At 41.2% G+C, this 23,154-nt stretch overlaps 1 long non-coding RNA gene across 2 annotated transcripts in view; it reads left to right on the top strand.

The window, feature by feature from the left end:
* The first annotated feature begins 12,257 nt into the window (after positions 1-12,257).
* Positions 12,258-23,154, top strand: part of LOC124723062 — a 31,177-nt gene continuing 20,280 nt past the window's right edge. The window contains exons 1-3 of one of the 2 annotated variants that reach the window (XR_007006492.1): positions 12,258-12,510; positions 17,905-18,112; positions 18,572-19,086. This is a non-coding gene — a long non-coding RNA (uncharacterized LOC124723062). Of the gene's footprint in view, positions 12,511-17,904; positions 18,113-18,571; positions 19,087-23,154 lie in introns of those variants that run through there. The other variant, XR_007006491.1, reaches the window with a different exon arrangement.

Below are 23,154 nucleotides of genomic sequence, written 5' to 3'. Positions count from 1 at the left end.
GAGAAGACAAAGAACGGAGAATTGTGGGAAAAAATAATCAGTTTTTTCATGGAGATTGTTCTGTATTTTTATATTTGTCAGATACTCTCCTCTGCCGTAGTATTGAAGTACATATCTATTCACTAACTTTTCGTCGGGATCGTCAAATTCCGTAATTTCTGTTTTCATGTGCTCACGTCTACAGATTCTTCTGGTGTTACTGCACTGTTGATACAAAATACAGTCAATTCGGAAATACTCCAAGGTTTTGTTGTCTTTGTATGGACTTGCACAAAATTTATATTATACGTCGGCTTTTCGCCGATGCACGCTATACAAAAGCAACTGTGGGTATTTTCAGGCCAATATTTCCATTGAAGTCGTGCGAAATATATTTCTGCATGTTGTTTTGTGAAATCTGAGTTCAATGTCTTCAGCACACTGTACGTGCATTTTACACTAAACTTTGTTCTTGTTGCTGTGATGGCTCTGCAAACCGTTAAAAATTTTTGTCCATTGTTATACTCTCCGATTAAAAAACCAAGTGAACAGAGAAGACAAAGAACGGAGAATCTAAATCAGGATGGCCAGAGACGGGTTTGAACCGTTGACCTGCCGAATGCGAGTCCAGTGTGCTAACCACTGCGCCACCTCACTTGGTGGTGTGGCCGTGAGCTGTCCAATTTCGTGATGGCTACTCTACTGATGTGCCTGAGTCAGGGCGGCACTGCCAACCTTCACTGTTGATGCTCAGTTCGGGGTCCACCGCTATGCTGATCTGCTGTACAATTTTACAACCTTTATGTTCCAAATACACAGCCATCACCTTCGCTTTATCCATCAAGGCTGCCAAAAGATAAAGCAACGTGTGCCACCTAGAGAGTGCTAATTGTTTGCGGAAGTTGTCGAAACCATTATAAACGCAGGGCAGCTTGTGGCAACAAATCGTTACTTGCTAGTGATTTTAACTCCGCCAAAATTTGTTTTGGCGATATGTCACGAGTCGGTTTTTCTCGTAACAGTTTATGTAATCTGTTTTCTAGAGTTAAGGAATATTCTTCAATTAAGCCTGCTTTAAGGACCTCACAATTCTGCGAAACTAACAAATCTTCTTCATGCATAATTTGAGTCTCATCCAAGTGTGCCACAATACAATGAACTCTGTCTAGCGAAGTCAGTACACCATGTTCCAAAACAATTCTCTACATGCTGGAACCATAGATGCGGTCGTTTAGTCCTAAAGGTGGGAAGTTCTACATTTCCAAAGTTCCTACCTTGAACTGTAGAGACTAGGGGTGCATGAGAAGAGCTTGCCTCTGAGTTAACATTCCATGATGCCGAGTGTGGAGGTGACTACTGTGGCTCGAATTTGATCATAGTGTCGCCGGTATTGTTACCCACGATATCTCGCTTATCACATTGGGGTCACCACTTGAGTTTTTAATGTGAATGCTAGGGATGAAAAGAAAGCACACTTGCAAAATAACATATAATAATATGTCTAGAAAACAAATTATGGATCCGCTGGTTAGTGACAAAATTATGCATAGCTCAAGAACAAAGGACTACGCACAAGAAGATAACAAGCACTGACACAGGTCACTGAAGTCTTTGTCAGTCCAAGCAATATCGCTTGTAACTATACACTCTTTGCACAGAAAACACACAAATCGTAACAAAAGTAAAGCCCTTAGGTAATTATGTCAGAGAACCTTGTTTTGTTTGTACTACTAACAGCTGAGAGCAATGGAAATGACCCCCTGCTGTTACTACTGTAATTTTTCTTCAGGCTGTGCAGCTCTACTGCATGGCTCAATGATGATGGCATCCTCTTGGGTAAAGTACTTTGGAGGTAAAATATCCCCCCCCCCCCTTTGAATTTTGCGGACAAGGACTACTAACGATGATGGTACCGACAGGAAAAAGAAGACTGGTTCACTACAGGCCAGAATGTGGAATGTTAATTTCTTAGATAGGTTAGAGAATTTAACAAAGGAAAATGAACACAGTCAACTGGGGTAGCTTTGTACTATTTCTTTCTATTTTTTGCAAATACTAGACATAATATAGTTTACACATTACAACAGACATCGTAACATACGAGGGTCGGAACTTTAAAAGTGACAACTATTTATTTACAGCTCGTACAAAACAGATACGTGTTTCAAAGTTTTGCTGACCTTCAAAGCAGTCACCAGCATTATGTATAACACGTTGCCAGCGATGTGGAACTCGTAGGATACTCTTAGCAGTGCCAATTGTGTTAACAGTTCGAGCGGCGCGGTCTATTGCCTGACGAGTTTGTAGCAGTTCTGAAGCGAATGCCGTGAAGTGCTTCCTTCAGTTTAGAAATCGAGTTGAACTTACGAGGGCTTAAGTCAGGGTAGCGCAGTAGGTGGTATGGGACTTAGCAACCCCATCAGTAAAACAAATCAGTAACAGCTTGCAGTGTACTTGCCTAATCATTGGTCCTGCAAAATCATAGTCAGGTCCTGCAGAAAGTGTCATTACTTCTGTCTCTATGCTGTTCATTTTTGGTACACAACCTACGACCAGCTTAGAGACAGAAGCGATGATACTTTCTGCAGGACATGACCATCATTTTGCAGGACAATGATCAAGCACGTACAGCGCAAGCTATTACTGATTTATTTGACTGATGGGTCTGCTGAGTGCCATACCACCTACTGCACTCCCCTGACTTAAGCCCTCGTAACTTCAACTTGAATTCTAAACTGAAGGAAAGACTTCACGGCATTCGCTTCAGAAGTGCTATAAATTTGTCGGGCAATAGACCGCCCCGCTCGAACTGTCCACACAACTGGCACTGCTAAGACTTAAGAGTATCCTAAGACTTCCTCATCGCTGGCAACCGGTTATACACAATGCTGGTGACTACTCTGAAGGTTAGTAAAAGTTTGAAACACGTATCTATTTTGTACGGGCTGTAAATAAATAGTTGCCACTGTTCAAACCCTCGTATTACATCTGTAGTTACTGAGTGCTTGAGAAAATTAAAATTTATAGTAAGTATGCCCTATTAGAGTAAAATTTCAGTTTTAATACTGGTACCAAGTCACGCTGTCACGTAGGTTAACTCTAGACCAGTCTTTAAGAAATAGTATTTTTCTATAACTAATGCTCTGGGTAAATTTAGATCATGCCAAAAGAAAATCAGGTGTTAGTAAGGAGTAGAAACAACCAATGTTAATTCAGTATTGCATGTTTTCTTTGAAACATGAAGATGTTTTTATTGGCCTGGTATTGTTCAGCTTAAATCACTATCGTCAGAAGCTCTCTTCACAGCCAACACAATTTAAGAAAAGTTACAATCCTAAGAGCATGTAGGAAGGTGTAAAGACAATTGAAATAATGACAAGAAATCACAGAGGTTAGCACAAAATAATGCAGCTTGGAGGCACACCAGGCATTTGAAACAAAAGTAATAAGTGGTACAACGTTATCCTGACTGACAGTAGAATAAAACTAGATATAGTGGAAAAAGTGTGGTGGCAAGCAGAAGAGGACTTTTGGTCAGGTCAGAACAGGGTTATGAATACAAAATCAATTTAGGTTAATACAGAGTAGGCCTAACAATGAATAACAAAATAGGAATGCAGGTAAGCTTCTATGAACAGCATAGTGAATGCAGTATAGTAGAAGAAGAGACTGGAAGAATATATAAATCAGATAAAAGAAATTATTCATATAGTTATGGGAGATACAAATGTAATTGTGCTGGGGGACTGGAATTCAATGGTATGAAAAAGATAAGAAGGAAAAATAGTAGGAGAACGTTAACTGGTGGAGAGTAATGTGAGGTGAAGCAGTCTGAGAGTTTTTTGCCCACTAGAGGGTTCCTCAAGTCATCACATCTGACTGTGGAAGACAGTTTGAGGCTTGTTTGTTTCAAGAGCCTCTTTGGTCGCTCAGATGTTGACACATTCGGACAACCAGTTACCATCCATCAAGCAATAGGTTAGCTGAAAAAGTTGATCAGACTCTCAAGGCAACATTAACGGTGCATGGTTCGAAACGAATTTAGGCTTTACCTTTGGTGTTATTAGGCCTTTGTTCCGGCGTGGAACAGGATGTAGGCTTTCCGTTGGTGTAGTTGGTTTTTGGTGAAGAAGTGTGCCTTCCTACATATCTGCTTAAAAACAAACAGCAGGCCTTCCATCTGATGAGCAAGCGTCAGATATCTGTCGGCGTTTCAAGGAAAGAATGCCACTGATCAACGTGGACTCACCAAAACATCATGGTAACGAAACAGCATTTGAACACAGGGATCTGGCCACATCGACGAATGTGTGACGACGCGGTGATATTGTCCACCCTACTCTTCGCCAATCATATAAGGGGCCTTTCCAAGAACTGCAAGGTTATCCAACAACTTCGTGAGAGACTGGAATGTGGCTGCACTCTGCACACCTCGATACAGATGGCGTCGTACCTTCGAGTTTGGCAACCATGAATAACAAATCTCGAGTTGCACCTAGACCTCATGATACATATCTCATCAGTGTACCAGACAGCACTCTAACATTCGCGCTGGTGATAATCGGGGCCAGTAGAGCTATTGGCAACCAGTAGCCTGGTATCCCTGGGGCACAGGACTTCAAAAAGGGGGGTTGGCTTAGCGACAAGTGATATCGATTGGAGTGACACAGCCGCGCGTTATTAGCCGAGCGGTCTCAGGCGCTGCAGTCATGGACTGTGCGGCTCGTCCCGGCGGAGGTTCGAGTCCTCCCTCGGGCCTGGGTGTGTGTGCTTGTCCTTAGGATATTTAGGTGAAGTAGTGTGTAAGCTTAGGGACTGATGACCTTAGCAGTTAAGTCCCATAAGATTTCACACACATTTTTGGAGTGACACAGACTGCAGTGACCTGTATCAGTGTTTGTTATTTTTATGTGTTTACTTCTTTGTTCTTGTGCTATGCTTGATTTTAGCGATAACAAATGGATCTTGTAATTCGTATTTTTAGACAAATTATAGTGTGTTATCTTCCACGTGCGAACAGTATACTCTATTTTCATTCTAACATTCACGTTAAAGAAAATAACTAAAGGTGCTTATAATGCCTTCTTTTGTCGCTCATTCACGTTGTAAATTTGTACCACATTTTATTATGCCTGTTGTTGCACTGTTTGTAGTTACTGTGACTGTTGTTGAACTTGTAACATGGATTTTGACTTTGTTGCTACAGGACTCACAATATTTAGATTTATTGTGAATGTACTAAAAATACACCGAAGCCTTGTAAACTCATACTGCAGAAGGCGAAAATGCTTTCTGCTGTGGCAAACTAAAGGTGTACAACTTTGCTTCCGCTGTTTTTCCCCAACATTTGATGCTTTAATGAAACAAACTGGTTACACATGTATAATTCAAAGTATTTTCCATCGCTGGCCACTACTTTCTCCCATCCTTCGGGCAGTGTACGAATCCCGCGTCGAAAAAATTGTTCATCTTTTGAAGCGATCCACGAATCGATCCAATTTGTTCAAATAGTTCAAATGGCTCTGAGCACTGTGGGACTTAACATCTGAGGTCATCAGTCCCCTACAACTTAGAACTACTTAAACCTAACTAACCTAAGGACATTACACACATCCATGCCCGAGGCAGGATTCGAACCTGCGACCGTAGCGGTTCCAGACTGAAGCGCCTAGAACCGCTCGCCCACACCGGCCGGCGATCCAGTTTGCGACTTCTTCATGAGATCAGAATTGTTGGTCAGCCAGGCCATGCGCCATTGATCTAAACAGGTGATAGAGAGAGCAATGTCGGGAGAATACGGCGGGTGGGGTAGGACTTCCCATTTTAACGTTTCCAAGTACGTTTTGACCTCTTTTGCAACGTGGGGTCGAGCGTTGTCGTGCTGCAAAATCACTTTATCGTGTCTCTCGCTGTATTGCGGCCGTTTGTCTTTTAACGATCTGCTCAAACGCATTAATTACCTTCGATAACGAGCACTTGTGATTGTTTCAATTGTTTTTAACACCTCATAGTATACGACGCCGAGCTGGTCCCACCAAATGCAAAGCATGAACTTGGAGCCGTGAATATTCGGTTTGGCCGTCGACGTGGAAGCATTGCCGGGATATCCCCATGATTTTTTGCGTTTAGGGTTGTCGTAATGAACCCATTTTTCGTCCCCGGTCACAATGAGATGCATAAATCCCTTCCGTTTTTGCCTCTGAAGCAACTGTTCACAAACACACAAACGCCGTTCAACGTCTCTTGGTTTCAGCTCACACGGGACTCAAGCTCCTTCTTTTTGAATCATGCCCATAGCCCTGAGAAGTTCTGAAATGGCTTGCTGTTCACTCCCACTAATCGTGCCAATTCCTCTTGAGTTTGACGCGAGTATTCACTCAGCAATGTCTCCAATTCTGCATCTTCGAAAACATTCTCTCTTCCACCAATATGACGGTTACGACGTTAAAATCACCGTTCTTGAAGCGCTGAAACTACTCACGACACGTTCTTTCACTAATGGCGTCCTTACCAAACGTACTTGAGAGCATTCGATGAGACTCAGCCGCTGTTTTTTTTCATATTGAAACAAAACAGTAACACCTCCCACAAATGACGAGAATTATGCTCGTAAACTGACATTTTCAATCAAGAACAACTTTATGATGCAGCCACAAATCGAATAATGATTGAATGAGTTTATGTTGACGGAGATCGAAGCTAACTACCTGATGTCTGCGATCTGTTTCTTTTGACCGCTACTTACCGTTGTCGCCACCTATCGGCAAACGGCGGAAGCTAAATTGACACCTTCTATTTATTGCACAAGAACTAAACATTGTACAGATGCCATACATATTGCATTTTGAAGAGAAACTCTGAAAGTTTTTTTTTTACAAACATTCGATTTGCGAACCATGAGTGACCTGGCAGACGTCAACACGGTAACCGAATTCTTGCCATACCCGTCCCAGTATAGCATAGTCGACTGTGGCAGTCGCTTCCCGTATTCTCTCCCGAGGCTCTGTTAACATCATGTGGTAAAGGCGGTACATACACCAGATCTTTTATGTGTCCCCACAGAAAAAAGTCACACGGGCTGAGATTTGGTGATCGGGGAGACCATTTCATGAAACACCTGACCCCTTCTGTAGCACGGCCAATCCAACGATGCGGCAGCTCCGTGTTCAGGTACCCACGAACTTCACGATGAAAATGTGGTGGAGCCTCATCCTGCTGAAAGATGGAGAGTTCGATTGCATTTGAGGCATCAGCCACAGGATGTCCAAGTAGGAATATCCAGTGACAGTGCTCTCGGCGAAGAAGAATAGCCTGTACAGTTTTCGACGCGACAAGGCACAAAAAACATTTACTTGGGAAATCACGCTCAAATTCAATGCATTCGTGTGGATGCTTTGTACCACAGATTCGACAATTATGCCTGTTCACTTTCCCATTAGTGTGAAAAGTGGCTTCGTCGCTAAAAATTAAGCGATCAACAATGCCATCCCTATCCTCATTCAATTGTTGCAACTGCGAACAAAACTCAAAATGCTTTTCCATGTCGCCGTCGTCATTGAGCTTCTGCACTAGCTCCAATTTGAATGGTTTCATAGACAGCTTCTATCGCAGGACTTTCCACACAGTCATTGGAGCCATTTCGAGTTCACGCGATGCACGACGCACCGATTTCTTTGGACTCCTTATGAATGTCTCTCGTACGCGCTCCACATTCACTTCACTCACAGTGGGACGTCCGCTTCTCTTTGCCGGACACAAGCAACCCGTCGTGACGAATTTTTTGTGCCAGTGGCAAATAGCCTTCCTTGTTGGTGGCTTCTTACCGTACTTGGTTCTAAACATCTGCATCTACCTGGATACTCTGCAAATCACATTTAAGTGCCTAGCAGAGGGTTCATCGAACCAACTTCACAATTCTCTATTATTCCAATCTCGTAGAGCGCGCGGGAAGAATGAACACCATCCGTTGAACAGCTGTAGCACACTTGTTTTTGTCGAACACAAAGAAAGCTTGCTCCGCACCTAAATTCGGCATGTTTGCGACTATCGCTGACTATCGGCAAATTACCAAACTACGCTGTGTCAGAATACATGAAAAAAAAAACTTTCAGGGTTTCTCTTCAAAACGACATATGTATGATATCCGTACAATGTTTGGTTCTTGTGCAATAAATAATTGAAAGTGTTCGCGGACTTCAAAAATCTGTCAAGATTGTGGGACAGATCTAAAGAATGAATTTGCAAATATTGTATGCACACACACACACACACTGCTACAGAAAATTAAAGATAGATTGTTGTTCTTGGAGTTCCAGAAGCTGCGAAAGTGTATCTGCCGACCGCTATTTTCACTTTCAGTAATAAAGCGAAAACACGCTGAAATCAAATGGAGTGCAGCGGGTATTACTCCACGATAGCTACGACAGTGTGCATGTGTTTCGAATTACAGCCAACAGGGAGCAGTGGTGGGAGGAATGTGGACTAACAAAGTACAACCAAGGTGAAAGTTTTGTGCCATGACAAGAGTTGAGTCTCTTAAGCTGCGCCACTGAGAAATGAGAGTTCACACATGCAATTTCGTTGCAACTACTGTATGCCACTAGCTGTGGCTATACTTTTGTTGCGTCTGTTAACTCAGCTTTACCCATTTCAGTAAGTTTCCTCCATTCTCACCTCTCCAGTGCGGTTATTCACCATTTTCAGGCTCTGAGAGATTTTGTATCTTCTTCCACATCGTTTGATCTTTCAATGCTTTCGTGGCATTCCTATCTGTCTTCTCCAGTTGGCCTCTGTTAAGGGCATATCCAAGCCAGGCTATCCTTCTGCTTTTTATTAATCTTACAATGGCAGCTCCTTGTATGAGGTGACCAATTAAGCGTTTGTTCTAGATGAAACAATTGTTATTCTGAACTGTTGGTTGGTTGTGATTCTTGAGTTTCTCCTGGCGTATTTGATAATCAAAATATCCACGGGTATGCTGCCGGTCTATAGTGTCCAACGGGCACAATATTTCGGCGATCATACATGTCGCCATCATCAGGTGAACTGACGGACTGAGCTCCCGTGAACGTGCCGGCACGGAGATCCGTACGCTATGGCTGCTCAGAGGGAACTGGGTTCGGTCGCGGCGGCGGCCGATTTAAATACCCTCCGCCCGCGGCGCGCTCCCTCCGCCGTCCGCGCCCCGCGCCACGGTCGCGCGGTGGAACAGATTGCGACGGCGTCTGAGATGACGTCGGTGTGATGGCTCTATCCGCCGTGGTCGTCACAACTATACGTTTGCTCGATTTACTCTTGATTAACCCGATCGCTGGTTCCCAAGCCTTGCTAAGATTATAGCCACAATCACGGTTTATGAGGTCGTCATTGGTGCGAATTTCGATGGCCTCTCTAACAACGCTGTCCCAGTATCTCGACGTCTGTACCAGAATCCTCGTGCGGTCATACTCCATGGCGTGATTTTCCGACAAACAATGTTCAGCGACCGCCGACTTGCTCGGATACATCAGTCGAGTGTGCCTCTGGTGTTCACGGCATCGATCCTCGACGGTACGCATCGTCTGACCAATATACGACTTGCCACATTGACACGGAATCCGGTACACGCCGGCCTTCCTCAAACCGAGGTCATCTTTGGCGCTCCCCACCAGTGCACAAGTTTTATTTGGAGGACAAAACACAGTTCCGACCCGATGTTTCTTCAGAATGCGAGCGATTTTCCCCGAGAGTGCGCCTGTGTATGGAATAAATGCAGTGCCTACCTCCTCCCTCGAGACTTCATCCATCTCAACAGGTTGTGCTGCAGTGGTTGGGCGGAGAGCACGTTGAATCTGCCACTCTGAGTACCCATTTTTTCGAAATACAGTTCTCAGATGTTCCAATTCTTGGGGTAGACTACACTGATAAGATGCAGAGCCTGCTAAATGACGATTCCTACCGGAAGATCAGCGTTGACCCTACAAAGAAGGTGGAGAACAAGACGAGGGCGCTTCTCAAGGACGCAGATTAACCGGAGGGTGACGCTAAGAAATTGTTACCCCAAGGTCCGGTACCGTCTAGACTATATGGACTCCCGAAGGTTCACAAAGAGGGGGTACCATTACGCCCCATTGTCAGCAACATCAGGGCACCTACATATTTGTTGGCCAAATACCTGACGGGAATATTAAGTCCTTATGTGGGTAAATGCCTTCATCACATCCGTAATTCCGTGGATTTTGTTAAACGCCTTGATAGCTTCAGGTTGGATGAGTCAGATATCATGGTGAGTTTTGACGTCGTTTCCTTGTTTACGAGGGTACCCCTGCGAGAGTCACTAGAATTGATTAGTCAGAAGTTTGACGAGAAGACCACTGAACTCTTTAAGCATGTCTTGACTTCCACGTATTTTCTTTTTAACGGAGAATACTACGAACAAACGGAGGGAGTCGCCATGGGTAGCCCACTCTCACCGGTGGTAGCGAATTTGTACATGGATAACTTCGAGGAGGAAGCTCTGTCGTCATCCGTATGGAAACCTACTTGCTTTTTCCGTTACGTGGACGACACGTTCGTCATCTGGCCACATGGTATGGATAAACTCCTTGACTTCCTTACACATCTAAACTCCATACACCCCAACATCAAATTCACTATGGAGACTGAAACGGAGGGTAAATTACCTTTCCTTGACGTCTTGGTCAAGAGAAGGGCTGACGGCACCCTAGGTCATGGGGTGTATCGGAAGACTACGCACACTGATCTGTGTTTGCACGCAGACAGCTGCCACCACCCTTCACAGAGGAATGGGGTACTTAAAACTCTAGTGCATAGGGCGCGCACTATCTCTGACGCAGAGAGTCTACCCCAAGAATTGGAACATCTGAGAACTGTATTTCGAAAAAATGGGTACTCAGAGTGGCAGATTCAACGTGCTCTCCGCCCAACCACTGCAGCACAACCTGTTGAGATGGATGAAGTCTCGAGGGAGGAGGTAGGCACTGCATTTATTCCATACACAGGCGCACTCTCGGGGAAAATCGCCCGCATTCTGAAGAAACATCGGGTCGGAACTGTGTTTTGTCCTCCAAATAAAACTTGTGCACTGGTGGGGAGCGCCAAAGACGACCTCGGTTTGAGGAAGGCCGGCGTGTACCGGATTCCGTGTCAATGTGGCAAGTCGTATATTGGTCATACGATGCATACCGTCGAGGATCGATGCCGTGAACACCAGAGGCACACTCGACTGATGTATCCGAGCAAGTCGGCGGTCGCTGAACATTGTTTGTCGGAAAATCACGCCATGGAGTATGACCGCACGAGGATTCTGGTACAGACGTCGAGATACTGGGACAGCGTTGTTAGAGAGGCTATCGAAATTCGCACCAATGACGACCTCATAAACCGTGATTGTGGCTATAATCTTAGCAAGGCTTGGGAACCAGCGATCGGGTTAATCAAGAGTAAATCGAGCAAACGTATAGTTGTGACGACCACGGCGGACAGAGCCATCACACCGACGTCATCTCAGACGCCGTCGCAATCTGTTCCACCGCGCGACCGTGGCGCGGGGCGCGGACGGCGGAGGGAGCGCGCCGCGGGCGGAGGGTATTTAAATCGGCCGCCGCCGCGACCGAACCCAGTTCCCTCTGAGCAGCCATAGCGTACGGATCTCCGTGCCGGCACGTTCACAGGAGCTCAGTCCGTCAGTTCACCTGATGATGGCGACATGTATGATCGCCGAAATATTGTGCCCGTTGGACACTATAGACCGGCAGCATACCCGTGGATATTTTGATTGTTGGTTGGTTGATTGATTTGGGGGAGGGGACCAAACAGCGAGATCATCGGTCCAATTGGATTAGTGAAAAATGGGGAAGGAAATCTGCCGTGCCCTTCCAAAGAAACCATCCCGACATTTGCCTGAAGCGATTTAGGGAAATCACGGAAAACCTAAATCAGGATGGCAGGATGCGTGTTGAAACAGTCGTCTAGTCGCCCAGTCGCCCGCCGGATTGCGAGTCTAGCAGAGCCACCTCTCTTCTTAAACTGTCAGTCTGCCACACAGGTCGTCAGAACACTGCGTTTCCAACACCCAGAACTGCTTCTCGTCAGCGGTCGTTAACCCTTACACTGCGAAATATGTGTACCACTGGTCATAAATGCTGTTTATTGCTGTATTTATTTCAAATAATGGATTGTATTGGTTATATTTTCAATAGTTTATCTAGTTACCATTTTTATGTTTGCAAGTTGGTGGGTTTGAGATAGCCGCGAACAAGTGAATAAAGATAACCGAACAAACATGGGCCCTGACTGCCTGTCGTTTGCTATCGCAAGTAACTAAACGAATTAGCGCGAAGGTTGACTGTGATTTATGCACGGCCGTCATATCCAGGGAATTACAAATGCGCGTGCTTAGTTACGCTGCTGGAAATTTATGCACATGTGCAGAGTTGAACACAAAAAAGGCATGGTGTGGATGCACCTTAAAAGTTAGTTATTCAAAATAACCTTTGACGCACTTGTCCTCAGAGTTGGATTTGCATTCAGGTAGCGTTTGCCATCCGTAGATTTTTTATTCTTCTAACATAAGTGACATAGCTCAATTCACAGCAGCAATTCCCACATTATGAAGTATAAAATCAGTAGGGTACTCGTTTGTAAGCGTATGTACAACTAGATTTCTTCCTCGCCGTATGTATAAACAAAGAAATTGTTGGAAATTCAGTTACTAGTTAGAAAACAGTTATAATAATTATATGCTGTGAAATGCTACTTCTAATGAAGAATGAACATTTCGGTTAATATTGTTTCACAAGTTATCACGAAAATGTTCACAGGTGAGATAATACGAATCATTTCTGCTGAAAGTGCAGGTCTTGGATGATTACTGAAAATACACAACGTAACTAGAGTAGTTTGACACATCTGAATGTAATAGGCATATTAAGTTTTCATTTATGGTGAAGTTTTGTAGATAGAGGGATCAAATTAACATTTGTGCGCATGTTTACTTTCTTTAGACCTGCACGACTGACTTCATATACGTGGTATGGAACTGTGGCAGATTAAGTTGTAGGTGTTCATGTAATGAACTGCTGGGAAGAGATTACAGAAGATGACACAGAATGTTTGGAATTTGAAAGAGACTCTGGTGCAGATGATGTTTTGCTCTACTTCCACACTTTCCAACACTCCTGCAATAACTAATGGTAGTGTGTGTATAACACAGTGGCAAGTAGGCTAGTTGATGAAACATCCAGTACAGATTCAGCCAGTAGGATATACTGTTTGCTTGTGCTTGAAGCATTTCATGAAAATTTTGAAACAGATTGATACTGAAATGGCTGCAAATGTGGATTTTTGTACATGGTCTGAAGTTTCCTGCAGATTTGTTTAAAAAAATTTAGCTCACATTTTGTGCTCCTGGTTCATCGGCATGAATATTAACCACCACACATCTTGTGGTGAACTTACTAATATGTAATAGAGTACATAGGGTGTAGTTACATTGATAACTATTACCAAAGAACACATACTGTTTGTATTTGAGTGTTACATGGGATAAAACATAATTAAAGGATGAATGTCCATGCTGCATATCTGTAGGTTACAACTGGCCTGATTGTAACCACACATATTTGCAATTTTAGCTGTCTGTCTGATAACTTGGAGACTAATAATTTATTAAACATGTTGAAGCATCTATTCTGCTTAGTCTCAAATATTTTATTTCAGTTGACATGGAATATGCCATGTTAGTTAGTTTGATGTTCCGTAGATCATTTGCACGATAATTAAAATTGTGTGAAACAAGTTATTTTGCAGTCATATTGCACATTAATTAGTAAATATGGCTACAAGCTGAACATTTTATAAGTTTTTTGTGTTGTCGCTAAATGTACTGATGAGTCAGTAATTTCCACCCACCACCTTTTACACTTTACAACAGAAATTCTCCTGTGGGATAAGAGTTGTCAAGGAGAAACTATTTCAGTTTTTCTAAATTTCTATGCAGTTTGTCTGACATTTCATATCAGAGGGGAAGTAGTCAAAAGTTACAGTTGCAGGATTATGCACCCCTTTTTGTACTAGAGGCAACTGTAATATTGTAATTACATAAATCATTGTTTCTTTTGAACTGCAGTGGATTATTTACGAAGGACTTCATGAATGGATAATATACTGTGAAGCAGTATTCAGAATGCTGAACTTCTTAAACAGATGTCTACAAGATGATTGTGGGTGAGCATCCCATGTTAGTCTTACAGCATTTTTTTTCTGTTAATATGAAAATGCAGGTAACCAAAGTTCTGCACACCTTGGAAAGTAAGCTCTGCTGCTGATAGTTCATCGAAAGTGTTGTTTTCCTTACTGCTGAGATTCATGCCCTTAGCCTTGATTTCATTTATAGCAAGTTCTCAAATTATGACTTAATTCAGTTCACATATTCTGTCATGAAATTCTACTGCTTATTGCATCAGAGCATATGCATGTAAGAGTTGACTTCGTGTGTATGTAACCTGATACTTGAAGCTTTTGAATGGCTACTTAGTCAGATTGAAAAGCTTTGTAAAGAGGGTAACCACAAGTCTGGTTCCTTCAATAATGCTAAACCAATTAATTAGTTCTCTATCCACTCAAACTGAATCCTTGGAACCAGGAAATGTTGGTAGAATGAGTGTGTACCAAGTAGTAACAAATAATTTATCATTTCTGCCCTGTGAAGACTATCAAAGGCCTGCTATAAGTCTTCATAGACATTATGAAGCTCAATATTATATGCTAATGCCTTTTCACATATTTGCCATAGCTCAATTATCTGATCTGGTAGGCTGAAATTTGCACTGATTCTCCCAGAATCTCAGCCTAAGGAATTAGCTTTTTGTTCGTAATGCTAGTGATAATTTTGTAGGTTATACCCAGCAGAGTAATCCCTTGATAATCTTAACAAGTCTTGTCTCTCTCCTTAATTAACTGTATAATTACACCTAAGAACCACTCTTCCAAATCATCCTTCCCTGATTACTGTAAACTTAATAGTTTGTGGATTCACTTATGGAGACCAGTTCTGCCAGTTTATCAACAGTTCTTGGTGCTTTCTAATTTTTTAGATTGTGCACTACCTTCCACACTTGCTATAATGTGGGCTCTTCTATCTTTCCATCTGCAGTGTAACAGAGTGGCTGCTCACTACTGGTAGCATTGCCCTCAAAAATTCCCTTAAACTACTCTCTCTCCATTTGTGAAAGAGGTATTGTTTATATGCCAGTAAATTTACTTCTTCACACTTACATGCAGTTACTTTTACTCACATTCTTCAGTTCCTTCTGTAATTTTCTTACAAAATTTTGTTTCATTCCTTTGGTAGTACTCTTCCATCGTTTTCTCCTTAGGGTTTCTTTTTTTTTTACCCCACCAATACACCTTTGCTCCCTTGATCCTATTTTTATTGTATAATGCTTTATTTGATCTAGTATTGCATTGTAAGCATTTGTCTTGCTTCGTTCTTATGTTTCACTGCCTGGCTATATTAATCACTCTCCATTTCTCTTTCTCGTTGTTTCCCCTAGTATTTCATGTGATGGGTAAAAGTCTGCAATAGGGTCAGTGGTGTACTTACATGTGTCATACAGGAATGTTGTCAGCACTTGCTGTGAGGTATCATGGGAGCAAAAAGTGTGTCAGCTGTTTGTGTTACACAGCCAATGAGAGAGCAGCAGCCAAATGATGTGTTTGGAAATAATACATTTAGGAGAAAGGGTGAAGCATGTTTGTAAATGAGGATTATAAATTTAATTGCTCCTTATTTGAGCAACTGGTATTTAAACTACTCTAAAACCAACAACAGCATCACAGCCCATGATATATTCAAAAAAGCAATGAAATATTTATCTGCTCTTTGTTCCTACACAATGATACGCATGAGCACAGATCAGTGTTTTTTAATTAAATCATGGAGAAAGGTAGGTAAATCATTGTTTATTAATATATCGAATACGTGACTCTATTAGTAATAAACATCGATCCACCTACTTTCTCCCATGAGATAATTGAACAACACTGGTCCACTTACTCAAAGTGGTGGCATTTGTTGCACTTTCAGATGATTCCATCCTTACAAACCTTTGACTCCTTAAGAGTCAGCACACTGGACTCGCGTTCGGAAGGATGACGGTTCGATCCCGCGTCTGGCCATCCTGATTTAGATTTCCCTAAATCGCTCCAGGCAAATGCTGGGATGGTTCCTTTGAAAGGGCATGGTCGACTTCCTTCCCCATCCTCCCCTAATCCTAAGAGACCGATAACCTCGCTGTTTGGTCTCTTCCCCCTAATACCCAATCAACCTTAAGAGTCATTTGACCACCACATTTGATACGTTTTCATGTTTCTGCAATTAATCCACGAGACATGCACCAATGGATATCATCGCCATGCAGAACTAAAACACTGAAATCAGTCCACTTTACAATACTCATTAACATAATCACAAAATATTTCTCCCAAAACTTGCTAATACACTGAAAAACAGCAAACAAGACAATGGTTTCAATTTTGGCACTAGAAATTCATTGCCTCCATTCTCGCATCTCATTGGTTATTTCAAAGAATCATTCCATTGGCCACACGAAACATGCGTTGTCAACCTATGAGCAGGTGATAGTCACTGCAGTGACTGCCGCAGACCCTGATGTAAACTTTAGCCCATGTGCTGTTGTTGAAGCAGCGTTTATTTTTTTTAACTCTTGAACAGTAGACCTCTCTCTGCTGTACTATATTACATTTATGAACTCTTCTGTTGTTCTTTGGAAGCCGTAGCAAGCTTCTGCCTTTTTTTTTTAGGTAATTGTAAGAATTATAATTAGCTCCTCAGAAAGCATGCACATTTTTTCTGTATCAAGATACTCACCTCTTTAGTACTAATAGGTATTACTTTTTCAGGTCCCTTTGCAGATATTGTTCTCAGGAGACAGTCATTTGCAGCATTTAACTAGTTTGCAGCAGCAAACTGGGTGATCCTCATATTATACTGGTTTGATCGTACAAAATTTTCCAACAACACACTTCTTAAATGATCTTCCTTGCTATGTTGGGCATTATAGTTACCAAGGTCTAATATCTAGGCATTTTATGACATGCTTCATGTAGTTACTGATGGAAACCACATCTTCATTTTATTCTTCTGTTGGCACATATGCATTCATGAAGGTCACAATGTGAAATTTCCCTTTGATATGCACAGTACATATTCTTCCATCATGAGGAGTGAAAGCAACTCCATATCTTTATTAGTTTTCTCTTTTTATGAGTAGCACAGGGGGAATTTCAGCTCATTTGCCTCACAGCTTCCCTGAACCTGATATCTTGGAGTGTGACAACTCCCATTCCATGCCTCAGTTTCTCTTCAGCAGGGTTCTTCATAACTTCTGTGTGAACACTGACATACCCATTTCAAGTGTCCTGTGAGGAGGACCTCTGTATTTTTACATTGTATTATTTAAATTTCACATTTACAAAAAAATTATTTCACAATAAAGTAAAAACCTTTTATTCATATTCAGCACTGTTATTCCACTATGTATTAAAATATGAAATTCCTGAACAAACTTTAAATGGTGATGTATGCTAGGATTGTGTACTTGGCACCCTTGGTATCCTATATTTAAGTTTTTTCTAACAGAGACATGTATTTTAAAGTTCAGCATTTTTTAGTGTCCATCACTGCTATCATTCCAACTCATTGCATTTCATTCACTTTACCATCCTGGACTGCCCATTTTATGTCACTGAAGTTCATACATTTAGTAACTATCTACAATGTATGGCTTTTATTTAAAGCATTGTGAACCAGATGTATTATGTATATGTACTGTCCCACAGTGAAAAACTATAGTATAATTTCAGATGTCTGCTTTAATGAAAGTTACGTTTCTTTCATTTCAGATTGAAGATAGACCGTTATGTTTGTTAATGATGGAGCTAGACACATTGTTTAGGATGCCAGTACTAAACACTCTGTACACAAACTAGATAATAATTTTGGATCAGGAATGCTACCCTGATATGTCAGAGCTCCACTACTTTTCACTCCAAGATGTCACCCAATATGATGTGTTATTTGACAATTTCCAGGCAGTCTTCTGAACTTCAGGTATGTTTGAATCTCATATCATTCCTAAAGTGCAATTTTCGCCCCATCTGACTCATCATATTCATGCACTTACAGCTTAATAGATAATACAGTTGTAATATTATACGTTATAATATGCATATATAAATTTCTTATTCCATCTATATTTTTCTGAAATTCATTATTCAATGTATAGTTTACAACCTGCTTATAAGAACTATGTAATTAGTTCATATAGTAACATTTTATTAAAATAATTAAAATCTGATTCCCTATAATCATGTGCAGTTCGAAATTTCATCCATCATCTAATGGTTATTGTATAGGTCTAAATAGCATTTTGTTTCTTCTGATATCCATTTCAGACATCATCTTTATTCAAAATTGTCAGTTTTCACAATGTTTGAGTCTGAAAACCCAATCCTTTCAAAAATCGTGTATCGTTGTGCTTTAGCCATGATTTTTTTTTTTTTTTTCCAGAAATCTGTTGCGTATTCAAATAGAGAGATACGTCAACAGGAAGAATATGGTTCTTCGATCGGCAATGCCTATATAAGACAACAAGTGTCTGCAGCATTTGTTAGATTGCTTACTGCTGCTACAATGGCAGGTTATCAAGATGTGAGCGAGTTCGAACGTGGTGTTATAGTCGGCACACAAGCGATGGGGGCGGTGGACTGAGCCCTGTGCTTACTGTAGGCTATGGCCACTGCAGGCTTCCTGCGCATTCCGGCGTGCACAGAACCATTGTTCAGTTATGTTCTTCCTAAAAACAGTATACCCTCTATGGTCACAGTGGTTATAGTTTCTGATAACCACGAAAGAGAGCTTCGAAACTAACCAACACTTTGTTATATGTTCATTGTTCATTTTGGACCAAAAAGCAGTTGGTTTAGAAAAATGATAGGAACTTTTTTAACAGTAATTCCTGTAACTTGAGGCTTTTAGCATCGATATGTATGTCTATAACATATTAAAATTTCATTAACATGGAACGAATGTGTTTCAAGATATATAGTTTTAAAGTGAGTAGTGTGTAGCGGAAATGCCCAAATCTCACACAATTCTTCCTACTATCTTAATTAAAAAATAATTACAGAAATTTAAAACCAAATTGTCTCCTGTATCTGGACTCAGAGTTAAACAAAGAATATATCTGGATAACTCATTTTGCGATAGGCCCATAGCTTCGTTTGTAATTAAAGCCTAAAGTTAGTTCTCCACAGTAAGAAATTGGATAGTAAACGTCTGCCTCCTTCTTGCTCGCTGTTTTCTTTTTCAGCTTGTCATGTTTGATATGGTTTATTTTAGTGGTTTCCCAGCCTCATTTTTGATGCAGGATTTGGACTGCCGCTGGCTGAGTTAAAAACCACTTTACTTTCTTTTTTATTTTTATTTTTCACATTTCTTTACTTGGAACATACACACTTACCAAAACATCCTAATATTTCTTTAGTGTGTGATATTTTTCAAAACATAGTGCCATGCAGAGAGCCACATCACATTTTTTGCATCTTATGTGTGTTATTTTTCATTGTGAATGAGTAGTACATACTACCCAGCGTCTCTGGGAAATCTCCTTTTTGTCTATTGCTACGAGGAACCCTGGATAATGTCCCTCTTTATTCTGCAGTTGGAAAGGGCTTTCTTCTTTGATTGTTCATGGGATCGCACTTTTACACGTTGGACTATGAAATTTATCAAGCAACTGACGAATTATTTCGAAGTGGTATTTCGCTAGTGGTATGTTCTGTTGCTTTTGTATTTCAGAAATAGTTTTTGCATTAAGCAGATACAAGTCAGTCAAATGAAAGAATACTTTCTTGTACCACTTCATTGTCTTTCGGATGCATTGTAAAGAAGATAAGAGCACATCTGTCTTATCAACTGCGCCCATTGACTTATTATAGCTGACAAGACAGGCAGGTTTCAATTTGTTTTGGCCCATTTTATGTTCTTTTCTCTTTGTCTCCACAAACTCTGACAATGGTGGTAGGTGTTTCCTGTTTTTGCATACTGTTCCGAAGGCGTTTGTACGTTTATCATGAAGCCACAGGAATAATTGGGGCTCAAATACCAATTGTCAGAATAAATGGTATGACCTACATTGAGGTATGGCAATAACAAACTCAAATCATCATCGTCTGGTTTTCCCCATTCAGCATTTCTAGATTCTATTTCTGTGGCGGCATCAGTGTAGACAATATAATCCAAAATATAGTTGGTTTGTACATCACAAAGGACGAAAATTTTAGTGCCAAAATGGCTATTTTTGTTTGGTATGTACTGCTTAAATTGGAGCCTTCCTTTGAAAAGTAGCAGACTTTCATGAATCACTAGGTTTTCAAAGGGTACTACTGCCTTGAGGAATTTATTTTTTGTGTGCTCTACAATGAGACATATTTTTACAAGTATATCTTGAGATATGGTGGAATTGTCACTGAAGTGCAATAAATGCAGGATCAACTTGTACTGGCCCCTGGCCATTGTGTTAGAAAATATTGGTGTTTGAAGCAAAGAATCTGTCTGCCAGTATTCATTCACCTCTAACGTTTGACTTCTAGGCATAAGCAGAGAACAAGCTAGGAAGCAATAAAATTCTGCTGGCTCTATATGCTTCCAGCGCGCCAATCTCCTGTGTACTTGTCGTCTTTTCTCAGTAATAAATTTATATTTATTATTGATCTGTGTACAGATAGCAGAAATGAATTCCATGGACATTAAGTACCCGAAAAAAAAAAAAAAAAAAAAATCTAAATGACTTCCTGATTCTTCAGAGTCTGCTTTTAACCCCCTAAATGTGTTCACAAAATAGTGTCGTTTTGTCACTGGATGAGCCCCCGTCCACTTAAACTTTCTTTTTCCTGACGTAGATTCACTTACTTCATCTTCTTTTCTGTCTTCAGAGGAAGAATCTTCTGTTCATGATGTCTAGGATTCAGCAATACGTCCAGATCCATCCAACTCTTCATTGGAAGAAAGCTCCGAAGTATCACTACAATCTTCGTTGCTACTATTCATAAGAATATTCACGATTTCCTTGTTCGATAAATTGTATCCCAACATGGCAAAGGCTACACACGCGAATGCTGTTGTCTCACCAGAAGCGAAAAGAGGACTGGCCAAATGTTACACTCGTAAGCAGAAAGGGCCCAGAGGAGTTAAAAACTAAAGCACTTTCCTAAATTACAAAGAAGACCAGATGACACTTTTGTCAGAAACCCAGACAACAGTGAGTAACGGTTATATTGTGTAAGTTTACCTGCTCCCAAGCTCAGGCATATATAAATGATGTTAGCCATCTGGACTTTCGCCTGCTGGGCGTACATCTGCGTCCATAGCAATCTGGCCTTTCTACCTACCATGCATACATGTACGCCCATAGCCGTGAAAGGGTTAAACAGTGTATAGACATGATTTGGACATATTTGTGTTTTATTTACCAAATAAACATTAAGTTCTGAAATCCTTTCAGACTGAATCGGTACAAATTTTCATGTCTCATGTTTGGCATAGAGTCGAGCATGTGTTATCAAAATTTAATTACAATAATATTTATTATGATTCTTATTCAGGTGAAACGGATAAAAAAATGAAGGGTATGCATATTTTACTGTGCGAAAAAATCTTCCTTATGTCTTGGGACACACTACTGTCCATATGCTACAAATTTGTAATGCCAAACCACCATTAAGCTGGATTGTAGCCCAGATTTAATTTCTGCTTGTGAAAGAATTGTTCAGCAGTGCGTGAATACCATCGACACCTCTGCACCCCGCATATAACACAGACCCATTAGATGCCAGTTAATCACAGCAGAATGCTCTGTGCTTGCATCTTTTTGCCAATAACATAATTTCTTTTGCAGCAATATGTCACCCTGTTGTGGACGTGAGAACCAAGTGTTGCTGACCACCACACCATCATTCACATCCACTCTTTCCCACCATCCACCACACCCACTGCGGATGTCACATAAATTGTGACTATCTATAAATGCAGATTTATACCTACAGTGTAATTCTATGATGGTACAAATTTTCTGGGATGTTGGAGAAAACTAATTTTATGAATTTGTACTATGGGACATGTCTGGAAACAACAGAGTCAAAAGTTATAAGTGTAAATCATTCTGGTACCTCTGACATTGAATGTCTTCCACTGTAAACTCTTTGCTTTGCATATTTTGTCATAAGTTTTGAGATGTCCACAGTGGGTGTGGCAAATGGGAGGAGGGAGTGGGTTTAACGATTATGTGGTTGACCATAACACTTGTTTCTCACCTCCGCACCGTGGTGACAGTCTGCTGCGAAAGAAATTGTCATTGGTAGAAAAGTACAACCATAGATCATTTTGCTATGATTAATTGAAATATAATGGGCCTGTGTTGTGTGTGGAGTGCAGAGGTGTGAACACCCACTGTACTGTTGAGCAATTCTTGCACAGGTAGAAATTAAGTCTGGGCTATAATCCAACATAGTGGTTGTTTCGCGTTATAAATCAGCGGTACATACATAGGCTGGGCAAATTCTACAACCACGTGCCCATCTACGCTGTCCCATTATAACTCGATAGTTCTTGTATGAATATTGTGGTAGGCCAGAGGTATTGCTCATATGAAAACATCAGGGGCAGAATTAATAACACTGCACAGAAGCTGCATAGAATCTCCACACCACACTCATCTTGGGGAACCTGTTGTTGTTTCAGGTTAGCTCTGTCTTAAGTGTACTACACGTTGAGAAGCTCTTCAGCATAGGCGCCTTTCGCTTTCATTGACAATACATCAGCACCAGATATATTGTGCTCATGGTACAGGTCATTCTTTCACTGTCTACAGATTGAATGGCTGTTTTGCTTGAAGATGAGTTATTTAGACATCACGTCAGCATTTTGCATTTCTTGCTCTGAATTCCGATAACTGTTTCTCTTTACTTGTTAAAAGAAGCTGGAATCAGACATGGGGTGCATACATTCACAGGTTTAATTTTCAATGGATTTTTGAGTCCACGTTTTGTGTCATTGCATACTGTTTCTGCATAGTAGCCTTTCCCGATTTGGAA

The sequence above is a fragment of the Schistocerca piceifrons genome, chromosome X, assembly GCF_021461385.2.
Source record: "Schistocerca piceifrons isolate TAMUIC-IGC-003096 chromosome X, iqSchPice1.1, whole genome shotgun sequence".
Classification (NCBI taxonomy): domain Eukaryota; kingdom Metazoa; phylum Arthropoda; class Insecta; order Orthoptera; family Acrididae; genus Schistocerca; species Schistocerca piceifrons.
The sequence above is the reverse complement of the archived record's forward strand: the minus strand, read 5'-3'. Positions and strand labels throughout refer to the sequence as shown.